Source organism: Podarcis melisellensis, assembly GCF_964234715.1.
Source record: "Podarcis melisellensis genome assembly, chromosome: 4".
In the NCBI taxonomy this organism is placed as follows: Eukaryota; Metazoa; Chordata; class Lepidosauria; order Squamata; family Lacertidae; genus Podarcis; species Podarcis melisellensis.
Genome location: NC_138531.1, coordinates 21,019,712 through 21,041,095, shown reverse-complemented (window position 1 = coordinate 21,041,095; position 21,384 = coordinate 21,019,712). Strand labels below are relative to the sequence as shown.

The 21,384-nt window shown below is 44.4% G+C and overlaps 1 long non-coding RNA gene across 1 annotated transcript; it reads left to right on the top strand.

Annotated features, from left to right (window-relative positions):
• Positions 1-273: 273 nt before the first annotated feature.
• On the top strand, positions 274-14,038 carry LOC309368362. The gene is made up of 3 exons (XR_014167733.1): positions 274-388; positions 1,001-1,101; positions 13,898-14,038. It is a non-coding gene; the product is annotated as an uncharacterized lncRNA (long non-coding RNA).
• The last annotated feature ends 7,346 nt before the right edge of the window (positions 14,039-21,384 follow it).

Genomic DNA, 21,384 nt, shown 5'->3' with positions numbered 1-21,384 from the left:
CAGAAAGGGCAGAAACCATCTGAGAAATGTAATGCTTGAATTGAGACTTAGATAACTAGGGTGTGTTAGGATGACTTTGGAGGCCCTTTAAGATTGTGTTTTACTCAGCTTCCAGCCTTGCCAGGCCTCCACCACATGTGTTGCTAGGCTCCGTTGAAAACAGCTTCTCCATGCAAACCAGGAAGTGACCTCTCCAGACAACAGAATGACTCTTCTTTTATTACGGTATCTCTATGGCTGCGATCTCCTAGGTGATGCAGATGCCATTAGGCAGTTGAATGTACATGTATACTCCACACACCCTGGGCACTGGCAACCCACGCTATGCCACTGAGTGGAGGACACGGCCCTGTTGCCACTGTTGAAGTGAGATTCGATCACCTGTCCCGTAGGTTTCTGTACAGGGGGTTGTTTAAGGGGGCAAGCAGGGAAAACTCTTCATCTCAGGCTGCAGAATGCCTGGAGCCAACTCTGATTCCTAGAAAATACATTCATGTTAAAGGGGAAAGGGTGCTTATTGGGCATAGGCTTATGAGTCGTCCTGCGCATGGAAAACTGCTCACATGTGCCTCCCACTGTGTCTCAACCAAAATCCGTGTCATGGGCCAGATGTTTTCATGGTTGTTAATCAGTACCTGAAATAGATCCGAAAGGACTGATGTGGGGAGACAGAACCTCTCTATCTCTGAAGTGTATAGCAACCACCCACCCCTCAAACCCATCTCACAGGGTGGCTTTCACATTGATTTTCTTTGTGAATATACTTCAGGAAATAATCTTTTAATCTGTGAGATGGATACATATTTTTGACAAGCTTTTCATCTTCACTTGTTGATAAGAGTGACATTAAACCAGCAAGTCATTAATCGAGGCTTGTATCAGAAAGATTTCTCTTTACATGGAACTTATGAGGTGGGGGAAAATTAACTTAAGTGAAAATCCTGTTCAATATAGTATAAATCTCCTTTGCACTCTTCCCCCCTTTTCCTGTGGTTGTAAGTGCTCTAGGTCTACTTCGGGACCTGTTCACACATGCATATACATCACCCGATTAGTGAAGAGATGATGGCTGAATGTGAGCTCACCCACTTTCTCACTGGAGTAAGCAGTGCATTTGAAGTAAAGGGAATGCATGGCCGCTCACTTACTCACTGGAGAAACATTGCAATGGGGAGTGATTTGAAACATATTTGTATTGTTTGACGCGTGAAGGTCTACAAGTCATTGTCTGAGACTTCGGCCACATTGATGAGCATACATGTATGAATCAACCCTTTGGCAATGGGAATAATCACACCTGACTGAATCACACACACACACACACACACACACACACACACACACACACACCAGATAGTTGTTTATTTCCTTGACATCTGATGGAAGGGCAATTACACAGGGCACAAATACAGAGAAGGCCCTGTAACCTCACTTCTTGCAATGAGGAAACTGCCAAAACGCCCTCAGAGGTGAACTTCAGTGTCCAGGCTGAATGATGGTGGTGGAGATGTTCCTTCAGGTACACCTAGCATCTCCTAGCATAATACCTCTCCCATTAAATGTTCAAGTGGTAGTAAAGCAGCAAATTATGTACAGAAACAACACAATCCCTGTTCAGGAAATTTTAAAAAATTAGCAGTTATATTTTGAGTAGACAAATTGAAATCAATGAGGCTTAGGTGAGTCCCATTTATGTCAATCCCATTCCTTTCAGTGGGTCTACTCTAAGTATGAACTACGTCTGGCTCTAACCCAGATAAACTAGCACAGGAGAACTTAGCGCTGCCTTGTGCCCTGTGTTTGGATTCATATCAGAGGGGCTTTTTAAATTGCTTTATCCCATATCTGATCCAGGTTATAGTTTCTCAAATTTCCCTTAAGAATGTTCTGTGACCCTGTTTCAGTAGAAAAATAATTTGTTTACAGTAGTCTATCTACGGCTCTGATTCCTTTGTTTGATTCTCAAGTTCCCAAATGCAATTGAGGTTGGAGGGCAGAAGAGGTAGGAAGAGGTCAGTTGTACGGGATACATACAAATGAATTCTTCCGGCTTCTCTCCTGGAAAAAAAAAAGCAGTAAGAGAAGGGAAATATTTCCGCTTGGTGCTGGTGGTGGGGGAATGGACTGTGTTTCAGAGAAATATTTAGGATGGGTCGATGGGTAGTTCCACCACATCCTCAGTTTGTTTGCGTCATTGATAAAAGGGGGCTAATCAGAGGCTGCAATAAGGTGAAACCGAAGGAAATTAATTGGGCATTCTTGTCTTACCTTTCCTTAATGTTTAGATCAGCTCCTTTCTGATTCACACATGCTAGTTATACCTCGAGTCTACGGACAGGTGACAAATATGTATGTGTGAAGCAGAATTAACAAAGGGCTCAAAGTACCCTAAAGTAACAATTTCAGCCAGTCGTCTTCCTCGGGGCGAGTCGTCTTCTTGTGCCTTATTTGGTATGGCGCTCACAACAACCCTGTGAGGTTGGTTAAGCTGGAAAACCCTGGCTCACTGCAGGGAGGAGGGATCTTTCCCCAGTCCAAGCTTAAGGGTGGATCTCAACTTAGTGCTAAGCAGATAATTTCACTGGTGCAAGCATTTCTGCTTGTCTGACAGAAAAATCTCTGGGGAAACCCAGCCAGATGGACGGGGTATAAATAATAATTTTAATATTTTTCTTATTCTTATTCTCTTATTCTTATTCTTATCATCTCCCTCAGATGCTGGTCTGGCGGTTCTGCTGATCATTTGGAGCAGATGGGGGTGGGGGCGGAGGAGGAAGGGGAAAAGCCTTTGCACTAGCAAGAGTCCTTGCACTAATGGAACCCAGTAGTTATCTAACCCACAGATTTTGCCCACCACACTCTGCCTTAGACCAACTTGTGCTATAGACTCATAATGTAGCAGCATGGAGCAAGTTAAGATCTCTTGTTTCATTTTCTCATCTATGAAATGATCCCACCCTCTGAGGATTTTGAGGGAGTAAACACAATAAAGGCATTGCTAAAAAGAAGAAGAAGATGATGATTACTGATTCGTTAGAAGCTACTAAAGCCAGTTTTGGACAATATACCCCCCCCCAGCCCTAATAGCTAAGGCTATTTTTAACCTCACAATATATCCTGAATCATGATGTGTGTTAGGGCTGGATGATATATCGACCAAAACTGGTTTGAAGTCTGTATCATGATATCGGTTTCATAATTTTTTACCTGGCAATATATCGCAAATTGTGTGTGTGTGTGTGCGTGCGTGCGTGCTATGCAAAAATCACGATGCGGGGAAAACCGTGAAGCCAGCCAATGCCTCTATATAGCTCTATCCTTATTCCAGACATCGTGATATATCAGTATATTGCAATGTTTAGCTGGTGATATATCACGATGTTGAAAACCAGATATCGCCCAGCCCTACTACCTATGTGTTGTTATACCATATGGATAAAACAATAACCCTCTTTAGGTGTTCTGGTTACTGGCACGATTCTCACTGCGTCTCAGGGCCGCCTTTAGCATATGCGGCGCCGGGGTGCAAAAAACTGCCCAGCGCCCCCAATTTTTTGGTGGGGGGCAGGCCAAAGTTGTTCTGCTTTTTTTAGGGAGCAGCTTAGAGTTGTTTAGCTTTTTGGAGGGGGGCGCAACTCTCTCCCATGTTGCTGCAGGAGGAGAGCAATCCCCACAGAGGCTTGGGAGGGAAGATGCACGCCTCTTGTGAGCAGCGTACATGCGCTGGGCGGGCCTCTCAACAGTCCACCAATCCCAGGCGCACAGGCGGGCGGAGCTGGCTGGCTGCCTCAGCGCCAGCAGCAGAAAAGTCTGCAGTGTTCTGACGGGTTCTGCTCCGCTTAGCAGCAGCTGGCCTGGCTCTTCAATCCCCGAATTCCAAATCTTGGCCCCGGACTCTCGGCCTGGCACCCCTGAGAGCCTGGCGCCCGGGTGCCCCACACCCCTAGCGCCTATGGGTAAGCCAGCCCTGCTGGGTCTGAAAGGAGAAGAGCAGGCATGTGCTGCTAAGACCCAACCCCTCTGACATTTCACTGCCCTCAGCTTAAGAATCAGTAGCAAATTATTGCCAACAGCATTTGCTTTTATCGCACCCATGAAATGGTTGCAGAGAACTGATTTCCTGAATGCACACATATATGTTTTTTTTACAGTGCAACAACATATTATATGGCATGCGAGCCCATGAATATATTGCTACCATACTGGTGTTTATTATGAAGAAACCCTGCACCTTAAGAGTCTGAGACAAAGAAATTTAATCGCATGTGTCTCCTTTTAAAAACGTACCTTAGCTGAGGTTTTTGAAAACCCAGAAAATAATAATAATGATAATAAATCGAAAGCTTTTATTTATTTTGCCAAAGATGCTTCTTAAATAAATAAAACAGATTGTGTCCAATAGATAGGATCTTTTCTTGCCCGCCCCCTCCTCAAGATGAGCCCAACTTGTGTGAGTCTTCCATTTCCAACTCTTGTCAATTTGCAGGAGGTGGTGTGTAAAAGCACTTTAGTAGGGAAAAGCAGCAATCTCCATGCATCAAAGTTAGATGGCGGCGGGGTTATCACTCCGTGAAAATCACATAAACATTCCCCATATGAAATATTATTCATCAGGGCAAAGCCCTCCAAGGGTTTCGCAGATGACAATGGTGTCAAGAAACCTCTTTTTGAAAAAGGGAAGAAATGTATTCTGCCTCTCGGATTGCTTCTGTAGCAAGGCAGCAGGCAGGGCGGCAGAGGGAGGAATGAACATAATTGAGTCGAGAATTAGCAAACCTTAAATATCTGTCGCTGCAATATCATTACCCATAAACTTGCCCTTTCCCCACCCTTTTTTCCCCAAAGACCGCCATCCCATAACTGCAGCAAGACGGAATATGTTCTTTCGAACAGCTAAATCAACAAGGTCTCACATGAGTAGTGCCGAGTTGGTGTGGTTGACTGGTTTCATGAAAAACTAATCATGTATTCATCATTGAGATCAAACACTTCCCAAGTAATTACTATCAAAACCAATCTGAAGAGAGAGAAAATTCTGAAGGGGTGGCATGGCTGATCTAATCAGCTGTGGAAGAGAAATAAGAGTTCTCCTAGCTCTTCAGGGTTGTTGTTGTTTTTTTAAGATAGGCTTGGGTTAAAAAAATAAATAAAAATTACAAGACGGTAATTGTATTTTTTATAATTAAGGAAGAGAAAGTTGCCACCCAGCAACCAATCACTTCAGATCAACCATTACAACTTCAGCTTAGACTTCTCCTTCATTAAGACCATCACATTTGCCAACTGATTCCCTCCCCCCCCAGTACAATAATAATACTTACAAAAGTGGTTTATTGTTCAACTTCTGCTTGCAGGATGAAAATGGATGGCGATTAGATAGTTTTTTTGATGAAATGCAAGAGCCATGGGATTGCAAGATGTAAATCTGTGGTAGTATATGGATTTATTTTCCTCTACATTGGTTTGATGCTTTTAAAAAACGAAGCAAAGCAAAAACATCTTAACCAAACTGTGTGACGTTCATTGTTTTAAAATTACTGTCATTATACAATGCCAGAATTAAGTCAATAGCAGGGCTTTCCCCCCTTTAACGGACTGCAGGGCTTTTGTAAACAACAACAACAAAATCTGATCCATAGATTTGTTTATTTAATCTACCAAGCTTTTGTCAGAGGCAGGCTTTGGGCACCAGGTGGAGAGAGCCAGAAACTTGGACTCAGGATCGAAGGACAGGCAGGGTCAGAAGGCAAATGAGAAGGGAGAGCTGGAGAAGAAGTCAGGAGTCCAGATCATGGGACAATCTGGGTCAGAGGGCAAATAAGGGAGCAAGTCCAGAGAACAAGTCAGGACTGAGACACAAGCCCAGAAATGTAAGACGCGCTAGTGCTCAGGTAGACCTCTTTGCTTGAAGAAGGCTTAGCTGGAAAAGGAAGTTCTTCCTGCCCAGGAGAACTTGTTAACCTGCTGAGGAGGTACAGCCAAGCCAGAAAAGGAAAGTTCTTCTTCAGAAGGCTGCAGTTATGGGGTCCACCATGTGTGGCAGTGGCTGACAGTTCCTGAAACCTGAATATTGCATCCCCCCCCCAAAAAAAGTTCACCGTAGTGAGTGGAGGCAAGGAGAGAAAACAGAAAAGAAAATAGCAGACCCTCCAAGTGTCCCTATTTCCCAGGGACATCCCTGATTTAGAGAACCCGTCCCAGTTTCTGATTTTATCCTGGAATGTCCCACTTTTCCTTGGGATTTCACTGGAGAAATGTTGGAGGTTATGGAGTTATCCAACCCCCGAGCCATCTGAAGGCAATCATGCATAGGGAAGTTTTTTTAAAAAAATATTTAATGTTTTATTATGTTTTATACATGTTGGAAGTTGCCCATAGTGTCTGGGGCAACCCAGTAAGATGTGTGGGGTATAAACAGTAAAATGATAATTATGGAACGGGACATCCCTATTTTCATTGGAGAAATGTTGGAGGGTAGGAAATAGCTGTTGTAGCTAAGAAGTTTGAAAGATTTAAGGTAAGATCGACAGGGGACATTTCTGAGGGAGTTCAATCTGGGACAGGAGCAAACTAGATGTGACATTCAGTTGCATATAGAGCCCTGTCCAGGCACTCCTCTCGCACGGTTATCATTGTAGCATCATAGAATTGTAGAATCAGGAGGAATCCCAAGGGTCATCTAGTCTAGCTCCCTGCAATGCAGCAATCATAGTAACGAATCCCTGATGGTCGTCCATCCTCTGTTTAAAAACCTCCCAGGAAGGAGAGTCTTTTGAGAAGAAGAGTGGGAGGCATGATCCCTGCCACATACACTGGATCACCACCACTGCTCTTGCTCCTCTACATATGTTGGTTGTTGAACTTTGGTAGAGGGGAAGCTGTGTAGGTCTCCCGTGTGATTTAGAACCCTAGAATCGCACAGGGAGCATAGACAAATAAGCAGGCTCATGAATAGAAAAGGCAACTCACCAGGTACTTGGAGCAGTGGGGAGATTTTCTTTTAAGCCAAGAGAGGAGGGGGAAAGCAATTCTGCCATTGTTGCCCTGCCTCACTGCTGAAAACTCTGAGATTCCTCTTGTCTCTCCTCCTCCGAATCACCCCAAACATTTATTTTTCTTCTGCTCTGCTTTTACCCCTTAACATTCTCTCTCCACAATATCCCACTCCCAGTTGTCTAGAAAGGCTCCTGGTGAATCTTTCAGATCAGTACAATAATAAACAACCTTACCTGGGCACAGGATCGCAACCTTAATCATTGGAGACCATGGGATGAGCGAGTCATTAAGATTGCAGTTTCTGTTTTCCTGGGGAAATGGATATCAATTCGGGATCCAGGGAGTCACATATGAATAATCAGCTAATAGTGGGGCAAGTTTCCTTTTTAGAAGTGTTCAATGCAAACTTCCCATAGTGTACTTCTGCTTGGATTGCGTGACCACAACATTTAAAGAGGCTTCCTCAACCTCGGCCTTCCGGATGTTTTTGGCCTACAACTCCCATGATCCCCAGCTAGCAGGACCAATAGTCTGGAATGCTGGGATTTGTAGTCTCAAAACATCTGGAGGGCTGAGGTTGAGGAAGCCTGCTTTAAAGGTTTGTTTATATGATTCTGAGCCTCACAGAAAATGTGAGAAATTTCACCTGAATTCCGTATGTTGTGGAGGAGGACGGTCAAGAGATATGCTAATATCTTCGCCTGTTTTTCAGTAAAGCCTGTCCAAAGGAAATGCAGATCCCAGTTGACAATTAAAAAGAGAGAGAAAAATCTATAATGCAGAACCATTTCTGTCTTTTGTAACTAATGAAGGGCTTTTAGTATTGACCAGCATCCAGTCTAATAATGACATTGACTCCACTCATTTGAAGCCATAAATTTAAAGACATGGCAGGGCCTATATTAGTATAATAATCTCAAACGTTCATTGCAGTTTAAGAAAACATCTGGGAGCCAATTGAACATTACAGATATTCATGTTGCTTTCTCTTCAGTAGCACCATATGCTTCGATTCCTTCCTTCCTTCCTTCCTTCCTTCCTTCCTTCCTTCCTTCCTTCCTTCCTTCCTTCCTTCCTTCCTTCCTTCCTTCCTTCCCTTATATGGATTCTACTCAAACAAAACAGCTGGAGACAGATAATAGTTTTTAATTCCATAGGGATATCTGTGTCAGTGTGTTGTAGCAAAAACAAGAGTGTTCGGGACATCTTAGAGATGAGTAACAAATACATTGCAACACACGCTTTGGTGAGTCAAAACTGAGGATTTAAAGGTGAACCTACCTCATTCTCACCTTCCCAAACAACACACAAACCGTCGTCCTTCGAAATCCACGGTTCTCAAGATTTCGCAATTTGGTTCTTCATCCAAGTCAGATGTGCACACATGCATATGCCAGATTAAAGTGTGCATGTAAAATGCATATACTGTATTAGTGAAAACCTATCAAGAGCCATTATATTAGGCGAACTTGCTTTGCAGAGATGTGCATATTGGAAGAAAATTGCACTAAAATGCTGATGAATTTTCATGAGGACGTTTTAAAGAATAAAATTGCAATCTGGTGTGGAAATGAGAAACCGAAATCAACTTCAGGGCTCTGAGAAGTAACAGATCTTCTCAGAATTAGGCACCCTCAGAAAGATGGCCAGAAGAATGCCTAAGCCATTGCCGTGGTTTGTCACGGTGGCTAGAAAGACATTTAAGCAGCTTTTTGAAAATTCTAAGATTAAAATAATGAGGCAAACTGCAGCCAATGAACAGGCAGTGCCTGGCTACCTCACCTGGGATGCCTGGCTCTGAAAAGAAGGTCTTTGCTTTGGCCCTTTGAAGAGATGGTGGAGGCTGATGCCTAGGTGGCCACTGCAGATGAGAGCTAGACCTGGTGGGAAGTGAGCAAACTGCAAGTCAGGCTTGCAAGGGACCCTTCTAAATCCTGGGCCCTAAGCCAGAGCACGGCCTGGGCAACATCAGGTGCATAGGAACTAACAAAGGGCCCACATAAAATATTTGAGGGAGTCCTCCCCAAAAAGTTGGTGGGCATTGTCATTTAAATGGTGTGCATGTGCTGTGTCTTGTGGTCAATATTTTATTCATTATGGGTGAACTTGTAAGGACTTGTGGCAGATGTTTCTGGATTCCTGAGACTCATAAGCCCAAGCCAGCATGGTCAGTGGTCGGGACTGATGGATCTGGCAGTCAAATGATTTGGGAGGCCCACATGTTCCTCACGTCACCCAGCAGAAGAGCATCTTTCTCTTCCTGGGTTTTCCTCTTTCTCTCTGGTTTTTTCCTGCTGTACTCTTGGTGGTGCCACGAAGAACCCTCTCCAGCCCATTTCTTCACTGCCATGCAAGCTCTCTTCTCTCAACCCATTTCCCAGAATTCTCATTCTCTTGTAGGCACGCCAAGTCCGTGGGGCAGAGGCCTCGACAGCACTGTAATATCCGTTGGGACGGAGCTCAGCCCCCCTCAATCTTGAGATTGAACTGCATCTAGTTTGCTGATTTTATTTGAACAGAATAATTATTTGGGAGCATTTAAAAGCATTATTATATATATGGTACCATAATAAGATGAGGAGGACTTCTGCAACAACAACAAGCTGGTCCCAGGTGCTGGTTCAGAAGGGCCAAATTGTATGTGATGTTAATTGCTGAAATGTAGATTATAAGCCTGAGCAGCCTTGGGAAAGGGTTAAATCTTGTCCTACCTGCTACCACCCTAGGACAATCATCTCTCCCCAGCTGCTATTTGCATTTTAGAGGAAACTCCCATTGGTGCTAAAGGCAGAACATTTTTTCACAATGGGTTCAGGAATGCTTGTCTGCTATTCAGACTTGATAGCAAGCCTCCTGGGTTAACCCGTGTTTCACTTGCATACGTTCAAAGCAGTGTTAGAAATTCAGATATGTAAGCTGGGCGCCAAATGGCTCCTCAAACCAGGGTTGCAGTTGCTAAAATGGAATGCCTACTTGTTGCCATTTGGGGGGTCAGACGGCTCGAAAGTCATTTTTTCCAATACAATTTTTTGGTTCCTGAAATTCATTATGATTGTACAGATAAAATATAACAGATATAATTCTACAGGAGGTGTTGCTAATGTGTGAAAACAGCCCAGATCCAAGGATCCCCAGGATCTTCAGATGGTGGAGACCTCAGGTGCCATCCTGGCACCCGGGCAACTTCACTTGGTTGCAAGTGGCCGATAGCCAGGTGCAAAATTTGCCTGGCGCCTGGCAAATTTCAAACACTGGTTCCAAGAGTCTTGTCTACTAGGATCGAGAAGCCATAGTTGGAGTACGTCTCGACACATGGGCTCAGTAACACACACAGGTCTTTTCCAGAACAGAGGCTGTGTTTATTGAACCTGAAGGTCGGTGGTTCGAATCCCCGCAACGGGGTGAGATCCTGTTGCTCGGTCCCTGCTCCTGCCAACCTAGCAGTTTGAGAGCACGTCAAAGTGCAAGTAGATAAATAGGTACCACTCCTGCGGGAAAGTAAACGGTGTTTTCATGCGCTGCTCTGGTTCGCCAGAAGCAGTAGATTTCGTGCACTGCTCTGGTTCGCCAGAAGCGGCTTAGACATGCTGGCCACATGACCCGGAAGCTGTACACTGGCTCCCTCGGCCAATAAAGCGAGAAGAGTGCCACAACCCCAGAGTCGGTCACTACTGGACCTAATGGTCAGGGGTCTCTTTACCTTTACCTTTTAGAACCAAACTACACAAACTGATTTACTGCAGTGGGGAATATCTCAGCCAAAGATGCACCTGCCTTTGGAGAAATCAGCTCCACTAAGTGGCATTGGCCACTTTGGTTTTGAGAAATATAGCAAAACCAGTCTAACGATGCCTAAATTAGGCTCCATATTGAAGTATGCAAAGAAATCCAAAATATTTTTAGTTGTGGAAAAGCAAGAAACACTGCAATATATGCGAGTAATCTCACAAGCAAGGTGGATGGGATTCATTGGAGACTGATTCTACAATCTGTTTGTGACGGTTTTGATGGTGGTGCTTCTCCCTTTACTGCCCTTTTGGCTGAGCGCCCCCCCACCCCCCCTCCGATTCTCCACCCACCATAACAACAGGATGCCCAATGGAAAGTCATGTTTACAAATCTCGCATGCAAATGATTTGCAGAGGAGCCCATGCTATGCAGCAATTTAAATTTGTTGACAGAGTTGCTAAGAGACGACCCCTTTTGATTCTCTGAAATTCTGTTTGATTCGGCTCTGGGCTCTGACAGCTGAAGTTATTGAACAAGAGTGAGGACTCTTTAAAAGGGGGGAGGATCCTGCCATTTGCTATGTTTTCAGAGCCTGTAACACAACACTGAATATTTCTTCGGTGTCGGTTTTACTCGGCACGGGAGTGTCGGGTTCCATGCAGGGCTGCTTTTCGGCTCCCCTGTATGGTAATAAATGGCTTGAGCACTGAATTCCACTGCTACACACACACACACTTCACAAAGGATTTATGAATCTCATAAGGTTCTTTGACATCTCCCTTTTAAGTCCCTGTATTTTTACTAGGGGCTCTTGAAATATTCATTCTCTAACATGCTTACATACAGAGGCTAATGGGCAGTGGACACCACTTCTTCTCTCGCTGACCTTAGGAGAGGAATGAACCCTCTCCAAGAGAATCATAGGCAGGCAATTAAAACAAGGCACCCGTAAGACACATTCAGTTCTGTCCAGCAGTCAGCATTAACACGCTAGCTACCATTAAAAGACCTTCATAAAGAATTTCATCTTCATCTGCTTCTTAAAGGCAGGAAAGGATGAGGCCTGGAGGGAAGGGGGTTCCACAACTGTGCCTCCTACTTTCTGCACCATCACTGATTCGATCCCTGTTCAAGTCTTCAATGTCAAGCATGGAAGAGGGGCAGGTCTTGCCTGCTGCTTTGCTTAGCCCCTGTTCCCTGGTCCTGTTGACCTCCATGTGCTGTAAGGTCAAAGCCTGCAGCAATTGACCATTCTACCTTTGTAGGCTCTCTAAGCACTTAGAACTGAAAGCATTGCATCACATTTTCAAGGCCCAGAATCCTTTCGAAAGAGGCCTTGTGGCCACATATGCACTATACATTATTTGACAAAATGTATATACTGAAGAGACGCAGGTGGCGGAAGGGACACAGGTGGCACTGTGGGTTAAACCGCAAAGCCTAGGACTTGCCAATCAGAAGGTCGGTGGTTCAAATCCCCGTGACAGGGTGAGCTCCCGTTCCTCGGTCCCTGCTCCTGCCAAGCTAGCAGTTCAAAAGCACGTCAAAGTGCAAGTAGATAAAGAGGTACCGCTCCGGGGGGAAGGTGAACGGCGTTTCCGTGCACTGCTTTGGTTCGCCAGAAGCGGCTTAGTCATGCTGGCCACATGACCCGGAAGCTGTACGCCGGCTCCCTCAGCCAGTAAAGCTTGATGAGCATCGCAACCCCAGAGTCAGTCATGACTGGACCTAATGGTCAGGGGTCCCTTTACCCTTTACCTTTACATACTGCTAAATAAAACCTCTAAGGGGTTTCGCAAGAAATATATGTGCCCTTCTTCCTCTCACAGAGTTATGATTGGTTTAACAAACAATCCCTCTTCCCAGGGAATTCTGGGAAGTGTAGCTCTGTGTGGGGGGTGGTCTCTTGACAACTCTCAGCATCCTTAGCTAATCACAACTCCTAGGATTCTTTGGGGGAAGTCATGTCTCTTTAAAGTGGTATCACAGTGCTTTAAATGTGTAGTACGGATGTGACCTGGTTGACTACCACTTTAGTAGCCCCTGGTCCTTCTATCCCATCTCCCTCAGAGTCCACACCATAACCTGGAGTGCATCTCTTGACAGTGGTCCTTGTGACTCATGTACAGGGAATAAATATATACTGAGGTGTAATCTTGATGGCTTCTTCACAAATTAAGAATGCCCTTTTTCAAGGCTTTCATAAATAGAACTAGAGCAGGGGGGGATGCATCTTAAAAGCTATCCCTGGAATGCCAATTGGCTGCTGAAGGGCAAGAGAGGCATTTTAGAAATAAATCCATAAAACAGATAAAGAAGAAGGCTCATTTACATATCCAGCACTCTCAAATGTTCAAACCTCTTTCACATATCACGGGTTAATTATACTTAGAGTTGGACTTTGCCATGCTTCCTCACTGACATCAGGGAAACTTAAGTTCACCATCCCCCCCCCTTATTCAGAAAAAAAAATGGGCAGTATGAGGCCACATTGTTCTTACAATATCTTCATAACAAAAATGAAACATATTTACTCCAAAGGAAGTTCCAGTGAGTTCAATGGGTGAATAGGTTCAGGAATTTCATGGTCCCCCCCTTTTAATGGAATCTGAACATTCAGGAAAGTGGCCTGAAATAACTCTTAGATGGCCAGTCTCCCACAGCTCTGAACCATCCCTATTTTTTCAACTTTATCCCTCTCTTTTTCAGCTGGGATGTGCATGAGGACTGAGGTCATCGGAGTGACCTACAGTGGGTATTGTAGGGATTAACATTTTAAACTCTGGGGAAGGCTGCTCTTTAGCGCTCAATCAGAGCAAAAGGCCATTCAGGTTTTCTCTGGTTTGACGTCTTCTCCGATTTAGCACTAAAGAGTGGGTTTTCCCTGGGAAAAGAGCAGGGCGAGTGGAAAACTGCTTGAACTATCCCTAAAAAGCGTGGGTCAAGTGGATCCATGCTTTCTAGGCAGAAGACAAATGAAAGTGTGGACAAGCCCTCTGTTATTCTGATTGTGCTGTATTTTAGGCAGGAAATGGAACTGATAGATTTTAAATGTGTTATTTGCATCTTGTTTCTGCTTTGCATGTGCCACCCAGAGCACTTTGACCAGCCAGTCAACAATCAAATTTAAATCTATGGGTCTTCCTTTCCTTTCTTTCTTTTTGTCCTATAGAATTTGAACGGATCTGGAATGTTACAAAATAAAGGGCACCCCCTTTATATATGTGTTCCTTTTTTCACAATGCTGAATCTCCCGCGATGTTTTATGGAGATGCAGCATTCTAAGCTAATGGATACATTACATTTATTTATTTTTTTAAAAAAAAACAGCATCCCACCGCATGACAATCCCAGAATACAGTGTAAAGGATAAAAGGCAAAGCTCTAAATGTGACCCCTTTCCTCAAAGTCGTCCTTTTAGCACCAGTTTATCGCCATCATTCATCTTTAAATACACTCGCGGTGCAAGAGAAATGCTGGAAGCTCTTCTAGAGTCTGGGTTTACCCCTCCCCTCTCTTTTTTATTTTTATTTTGCAAGAGGAAGGAAATTGAATGTGGCAGCTTGACTACGAAGAGCTGCTGGGAGTGCAGCAGCAGCTACATTTCCAAGAGCTGGAAAAGAAAGGCAGAGAGCTCAGGTAGACGAGGGAAAGGAATCTTCTGCTTCTCTCTGACGTACTCAAAAGCGATTTGATAACAGCTTTATAAAGACGATCTTGTACTTCATTTTTGTTTCCAGTCAAAGCACGCCCGATACGTTCGGAAGCGGCGTCATAAGAAAGCACATGAACATTTCTTTTTGGGGGGAAGAAAATACATTTTCACATCAGCTTGTGATTTTTTTATATATATAAAAAAACAGTCCTTGTGAAAATTCGCCAGCATTTCAATGATTTCACCCCCTTAATGTAGACATTTTGAATGCAATTTTGCCTGGTAATGCATAGTCATACAGTGGTACCTCGGGTTACATACGCTTCAGGTTACATACGCTTCAGGTTACAGACTCCGCTAACCCAGAAATAGTACCTCGGGTTAAGAACTTTGCTTCAGGATGAGAACAGAAATCGTGCTCCAGTGGCACAGCAGCAGGAGGCCCCATTAGCTAAAGTGGTGCTTCAGGTTAAGTTTCAGGTTAAGTACGGACCTCCAGAACGAATTAAGTACTTAACCCAAGGTACCATTGTAAATAAATAAATGTCTGGGCGTGGTTCTTTTTACAGAAAATGTGAAAAGAAAAAGCCACAAATCCTGCATTTTGGGAAGATACCTGGAGCACCCTTGCATTCTTACTAATAGCCTCCTCATGAGCGGTCTTTGGTGGCACGTTTTTGCAACCAACAGCATGTATTACCCAGGGTCCTTGGTGTTGAAAGTTTATTTATTGACTTTGCTCTCATGCCATCCAATAGGTTAAAACTATATAAAACTGAGCAATTGGGCCTGGTCATGGACCGGAAGACAGTTTAATTCACAGAGTATCAGGGTAAAGAGATCCAGGAAGTTAGGCTATCCATAATAGCTTCCATGAATTTGAAGAAGTGTATCTGAAGAAGTGTGCATGCACACAAAAGCTTTTACCAAGAACAAACTTAGTTGGTCTCTAAGGTGCTACTGGACATTTTTTATATATCTATACACCATATTTTTTGCTCTATAAGACACACCAGACCATAAGACGCACCTAGTTTTTGGAGGAGGAAAACAAGAAAAAAAATATTCTGAATCCCAGAAGCCAGAACAGCAAGAGCGATCGCTGCGCAGCGTAAGCAGTGATCCCTCTCACTGTTCTGGTTTCTGGGATAGCTGCGCAGCCTGCATTCACTCCATAAGCCGCACACACATTTCCCCTTACTTTTTAGGAGGGAAAATGTGAGTCTTATAGAGCAAAAAATACGGTATATCTCAGCTTCCACGAAGGTTTTACAACTATGAGCTGGGCTGGGATGGAGCAGGAGAGCTTTGGGAAGTGGCCAAGCAGTCAAATGGGACCTGCTGTGCCCTTAGACTGGTTGCCAGGTCTCATTGGAGAGTTTTGCTCTGCCCCTTTAAAGAAGATATAGTAGCTGTATCTGATTCTACGTAGTCCTTCCTGCTCTAGAACACAAAAGTGGTTCTGGGGATATGGATGGCTGCAAGTACCAGGGAACCAATGAGTGGGAGAAGGTACCTTTGCTGAATTTCTTGCCCTTGTCTCTAGGAAAAAGGCAAAATTTTAGGTTGTGACCTGGAAGCCTTGGACCACGTAAATTTGAAGGAGGTACATTGATATAGGTTCTGTCCATTTACTAGAGTGCAGAAGAGGGACTGGTTAATCAAAAAAGACAAGCAGACATGTTAATAGCCCAGAGTTGCTTAGGGATGCACATTGCAGACTGGAGCCTGGACAACACAAATGTTTAAATCCACCTCGATTGTACTGAAAGCAGCTTGGCCTGCAGCGGTGTGAATGTAAGCAAACAAAACCAGCCAGTTAGCAAGGAGCATTGCATTCTGCCTCTGTTATGTTTGTGAGATACTTGATGCCTTATTTGCTGTAGCGCGTTGCACATTTACCGAGATCAGTGCTGAACAGAAATGGTTCTGACTGCCTGATGGCCTGCAGGATCAACATGGAAAGCAGCGGAAACTGTGTTCAGATGGTCCAGGTAGCACCATTTAAAGAGGTGCCATTGATTCTGGTAAGAATCAATTCATTCATTCATTCTGGTAAGGGTTAACAAGGTGTGCACAGGAGACAGGTATCCACCTTAACCCTTGATTCATCCATCAGAATTGTCATTCTCATTTATCTCATTTGTATCCCAACTTACGAGGCATATTACTTATCTCCCCTACCTGCCCACTTAGATACGCAAACTACTATATCCCTGCAACAACCACATACCCTCCAACTGTCCCTATTTTCCAGGGACAGCCCCAGAATTACAAAAGCATCCCGGCTTTTGATCTGATCAGAGAATGTCCCTATTTCCCCCACTAGCACTGCTGCCACTGAGCTCGGGGAAGAGGATGTGCCAGTGTTTGTCCAGGGCAGCAGCCAAGGCAGTCACAGCTGCAAGGAAGCATCCTGTTGCCTCTTCATGGCCTCTCCATGGCTGCCACTGCCAGCCTCCTTCCTTGGGTGAGGAGGAGAGGAGACAGCCGTTGCTGAGGCCCAACCCGATGTGATGTGCCAGTTCTGAGGGTCAAACAACAACAAACAAACCTATGGTCACCTAAAGCATACTCAATAAACACACGAGACATACCTGGCTGTGTTATTAGATAGATAAGGTATACTATTCATGTATCAAATCATAGATCACTGCAGATGGTGACAGCAGTCATGAAATTAAAAGACGCCTGCTTCTTGGGAGAAAAGGAATGACAAACCTAGACAGCATCTTAAAAAGCAGAGACAACAAAGGTCCATATAGTTAAAGCTATGGTTTTCCCAGTAGTGATGTATGGAAGTGAGAGCTGGACCATAAGGAAGGCTGATCACCGAAGAATTGACGCTTTTGAATTATGGTGCTGGAGGAGACTCTTGAGAGTCCCATGGACTGCAAGAAGATCAAACCTCTCCATTCTTAAGGAAATTAGCCCTCAGTGCTCACTGGAAGGACAGATCCTGAAGTTGAGGTTCCAATACTTTGGCCACCTCATGAGAAGAGAGGACTCCCTGGAAAAGACCCTGATGTTGGGAAAGATGGAGGGCACAAGGAGAAGGGGATGACAGAGGACGAGATGGTTGGACAGTGTTCTCAAAGCTACTAACATGAGTTTGACCAAATTGTGGCACGCAGTGGAAGTGCCTGGCGTGCTCTGGTCCATGGGGTCACGAAGAGTCGGACACGACTAAACGACTAAACAACAAAATCAAATCATAAATTTCAATGGAAGTAACTCATAAAGTTCAACAAACGAACAAAGCAGAAGACCCAGTGGATCAGATCATTTCCTAATCAGTTCATGCAGAAGGTCCATCCGTGTCATAGTATCTATTCCACCTGTCTGTTCATAAGGTCCAAACAATCTGCATGAAAGGTTGTTACAGTTCCACAGAATCCTTTCACATAGACTAAGGCAAGGATTTCTGGACTATTGGCCTTGTTTCGCCGTCCTGGGCTTCACCGGTAGTTAAAGCTCATATGTGATATTACAGGACAGTGGATCTTATGGCATAGTGCCAAAGCGATGTGCCAGTTCTGAGGGTCAGGCAGAGGGCAGGGCCACCCTGGGTGGGAAGATAGCGGGGAGCGGAGCACAAGAAGTCTTGATTTTTTAAAATAATTTTTTTGTGTGCAGCCATGTGCAGGGGCGTAGCAAGGGGGGTACGGTAGGTGTGGGCCAGCCCATGTGTCCCCACTGAGGGAGGAGTGACAAAATGGTGGGCCGCACTCACCGCAGGGCCTGCAGTGTGCCCGAGCCACACATCTCTCCTGGGAGTGACACGGTGGCTTGAGTGCCTACAGGCTCTGTGCTGCCCCATATGGTCTGCCTGTCGCCTCCCCATCAGCTGTAGGGCAGCTGAGTGGGAGGAGGCAGGCAGACCCCTTGGAGGCCCATGGTGCCCCCGTGGGCGGTTGGCCCCACCCCCAGGTGTAGGTCACACGCACTGCCCCAGGCGCCCGATTGGCTTGCTCCGCCGCTGGCCGTATGTAATCTAGCCTCTTTCTAAAATTTGCTTATCGGTGTGTGCTTTTCCTTTTTGGAAATCTACCAAAGAATAAAATGAAAGGAAACAAAGCGAAATAAAATAAGGATTAAGGCGTTTTCTCAGGACAACAAAGGACATGTGTGCTGTGTCTCATTGGTGAAGAGGTGGTGGCACTAACCCGTTAACCCATCTTCTGATAGGAAGTGTTGGGGAAACAACAAAAAATTGGGGGAGGGATCAAGGAGGGTCTGATGGGGAGAGGGAGTGAGAAATGTCCCTATTTTCATCTGAGGAATGTTGGAGGGTATGCAGCCATGTGAACGAAGTAAATCAGAAAGATCATGAGTGGCCCAAAGTCAAGAAACATCCCATATTTTTTGCTCTATAAGACTCACTTTTTCCCTTCTAAAAAGTAAGGGGAAATGTGTGTGCGTCTTATGGAGCGAATGCAGGCTGCGCAGCTATCCCAGAAGCCAGAACAGCAAGAGGGACTGCTGCTTTTGCTGCGCAGCGATCCCTCTTGCTGTTCTGGCTTCTGGGATTCAGAATATTTTTTTTCTTGTTTTCCTCCTCCAAAAACTAGGTGCGTCTTGTGGTCTGGTGCGTCTTATAGAGCGAAAAATACGGTAATTGGCAGACTGACCGCAGAACTGCAGAACTGCTCTTCTCTCTCTAGGAGGGTGGATAATGGGTCAAATAATAACATCTGTTAATCATGAAGAAAAGATCACTCTCGCACTATTTGCCCCATATGTGAAAGTTGTTAACGCTACAAACAATACAGAAGAGTAACTGACGTGGATTGTAGCCAATGTAAGCTTTGCACTGATATTCAGGGTGGAAGTCAGAGTTTATTAAAGTCTCAGAGCCCAGCACAGCGATAGATGAGTAGTACAGAACAGTTGTGTTCCATAATTGTTCCAGGATCATATCATCAGGGTACATCTCTTTTAGTTTAATTCCGGTTGGAAATCCAGATTTCACAGCCTACCTGCCAGGATCCTGCTCGTGAGGTTTCCTCAAAACCATTTCTTAGAAATCTGGCTCACCATTCTGAGAATACCCACAAGGAAACTGAAAGAGGCTGCAGCCTAGAAACGTGTGGTGAGCGGAACAAAAAGCAACCTGCCCACTAGGCATCTCTTTAAAAGTCCTCATTTATTTCCACAGTGCCATTGCACAATTTCAGCATTGCACAATTTCACAAATAAAAAGGTGTGGGTTTTTAAAAGTTTGCTTTTTTAAAAAATAGCAGCCAAATTTTCTCTAACACACATATACCACACTCAAACTAGCGTTGCCATATTTCAAAAAGTAAAATTCTTGAGCTTTTTTTAATGAAACCACCAAAATTGTTGACCTTTTTGTGGGAACAAACCCAAATTGTTGATTAGTGAATTTAAGCTTTTTAAGCTGTTTCCACTGCTTTTTCCATCACGTTGACATACAGACGGGTTTTCTCTGACATTTTACCAGTTCAGCAAAACTCCCCCAGGATTCCATTTTTACACTTGAAAACCAGGACGTGTCAGGAATTTTCCTGACATATGGCAAGCCTACTCAAATTGAAAAAATACTTTCCCAGAATCAGATCCCAAACAGATTCCTCTTCCCACAAGTTCTGATCCAGAAACTGTGATGGAAATCCAGAACTCCAAAATAACAGGTTGGAATCCAGTTGGGATAGCTTCTGTAACCATCCCTACCAAAGCCCTTTTAATTTACTTGTGATTTAAACATGCAGTTTTGTGCAATGGATTGTGGTCCTAATTTGTGCAAAATTGGGGTGCTTGCAGAGTTTATGCAACACAGAGGACTTCGTTTTTCTTGGCAGGCAATTTCTATTTATTTTAAGAAGAGGAAGATTACCCTGGCAACCTGGAATAAAATGTTCTCTTTAGGTGCTTGAGTGTACAAGTGGTCCTAAACTGCTTTATGTCTCCATGTTCCAGAAAACCGATACAATGGCTGTTTCTGGCTTGTTTCCCTTTAATGAAGGAGAAGGAACCGTTGAGTTTCCTGGTGAAAACAACAAAGCAGCCGACTAGCAGCCTGCATCCTTAGCAATCTTCCTTTCTACTTCCCCATGCATGTTGAGTGATCCGGGATGAAAAACTAACAAGCACCTGTCAAATCCGAGACAACAGGGTTGCGTTTGCATGTTTTGACAGACGGCCCACTGGACTTTCCCTATCAGGAGAGCCTTTATGAGTAAACCGAGAAAATCTCCCTCAGACAAAAAGGGGAAACTGAGCTCATCAGAAATTAGCAGACCCTTGGCTTTGGAGGGCACCCGGTCGCTGCCGAAAGGCTTTTGATCACAGTGCTTTCTTATTCAGATTTGACATCGCATTATAGCTAATCAATACCTTGCAACTGTCCAAGTCCCCAGTCGGACACACATCTCACAATCAGGCAGGGAGGCCTGCTAATTGAAGAAAAGTCAGAGACACAGGTAGCATTGCCCTGGGGCCATTCTACTCCCTCTTTCTCCAACACACACAGGCATTCTCGCCCCTCGCCCCTCCACCCAACCAGAATCTTGGAAATGGTGGAAATAAAATTTAGAGACATGACAGGAAGGGGAGAGCAGGATCAATTCCTGTCACTTGCCACCAGTGTTTACTGCTTTCCCGTGTCTTCAGAGGGTTTTATTCTCTCCCCTCCCCTCCCCTCCCGACCCCACCTTGCCTCTCTCTCCCTCTCTTGACTTAGGGGAACTTAACCTTTTATAAATGGGAAGATGGTACCTTCATGCATTTTAAATGGCTTCATTCTCCCATTCTCAAGATCAGCTCAGGTGGAGAGATGGATAGAAAAAAATAATATTGGAGCACTGGCATTTATTTATTAAGATGTTTGCCAAACATTTTGCCCTTAACGCACCATAAAATAGAATAAAATCTGCTGAATCCTGCTACTGCTATTCTCAGCAGTGTGAGTGAATATCTTCAATTCACTTTATGGAAATAAATCAAAGCATTCCTGGGCTGTGATGTTAAAGGAGGTGCAGCTT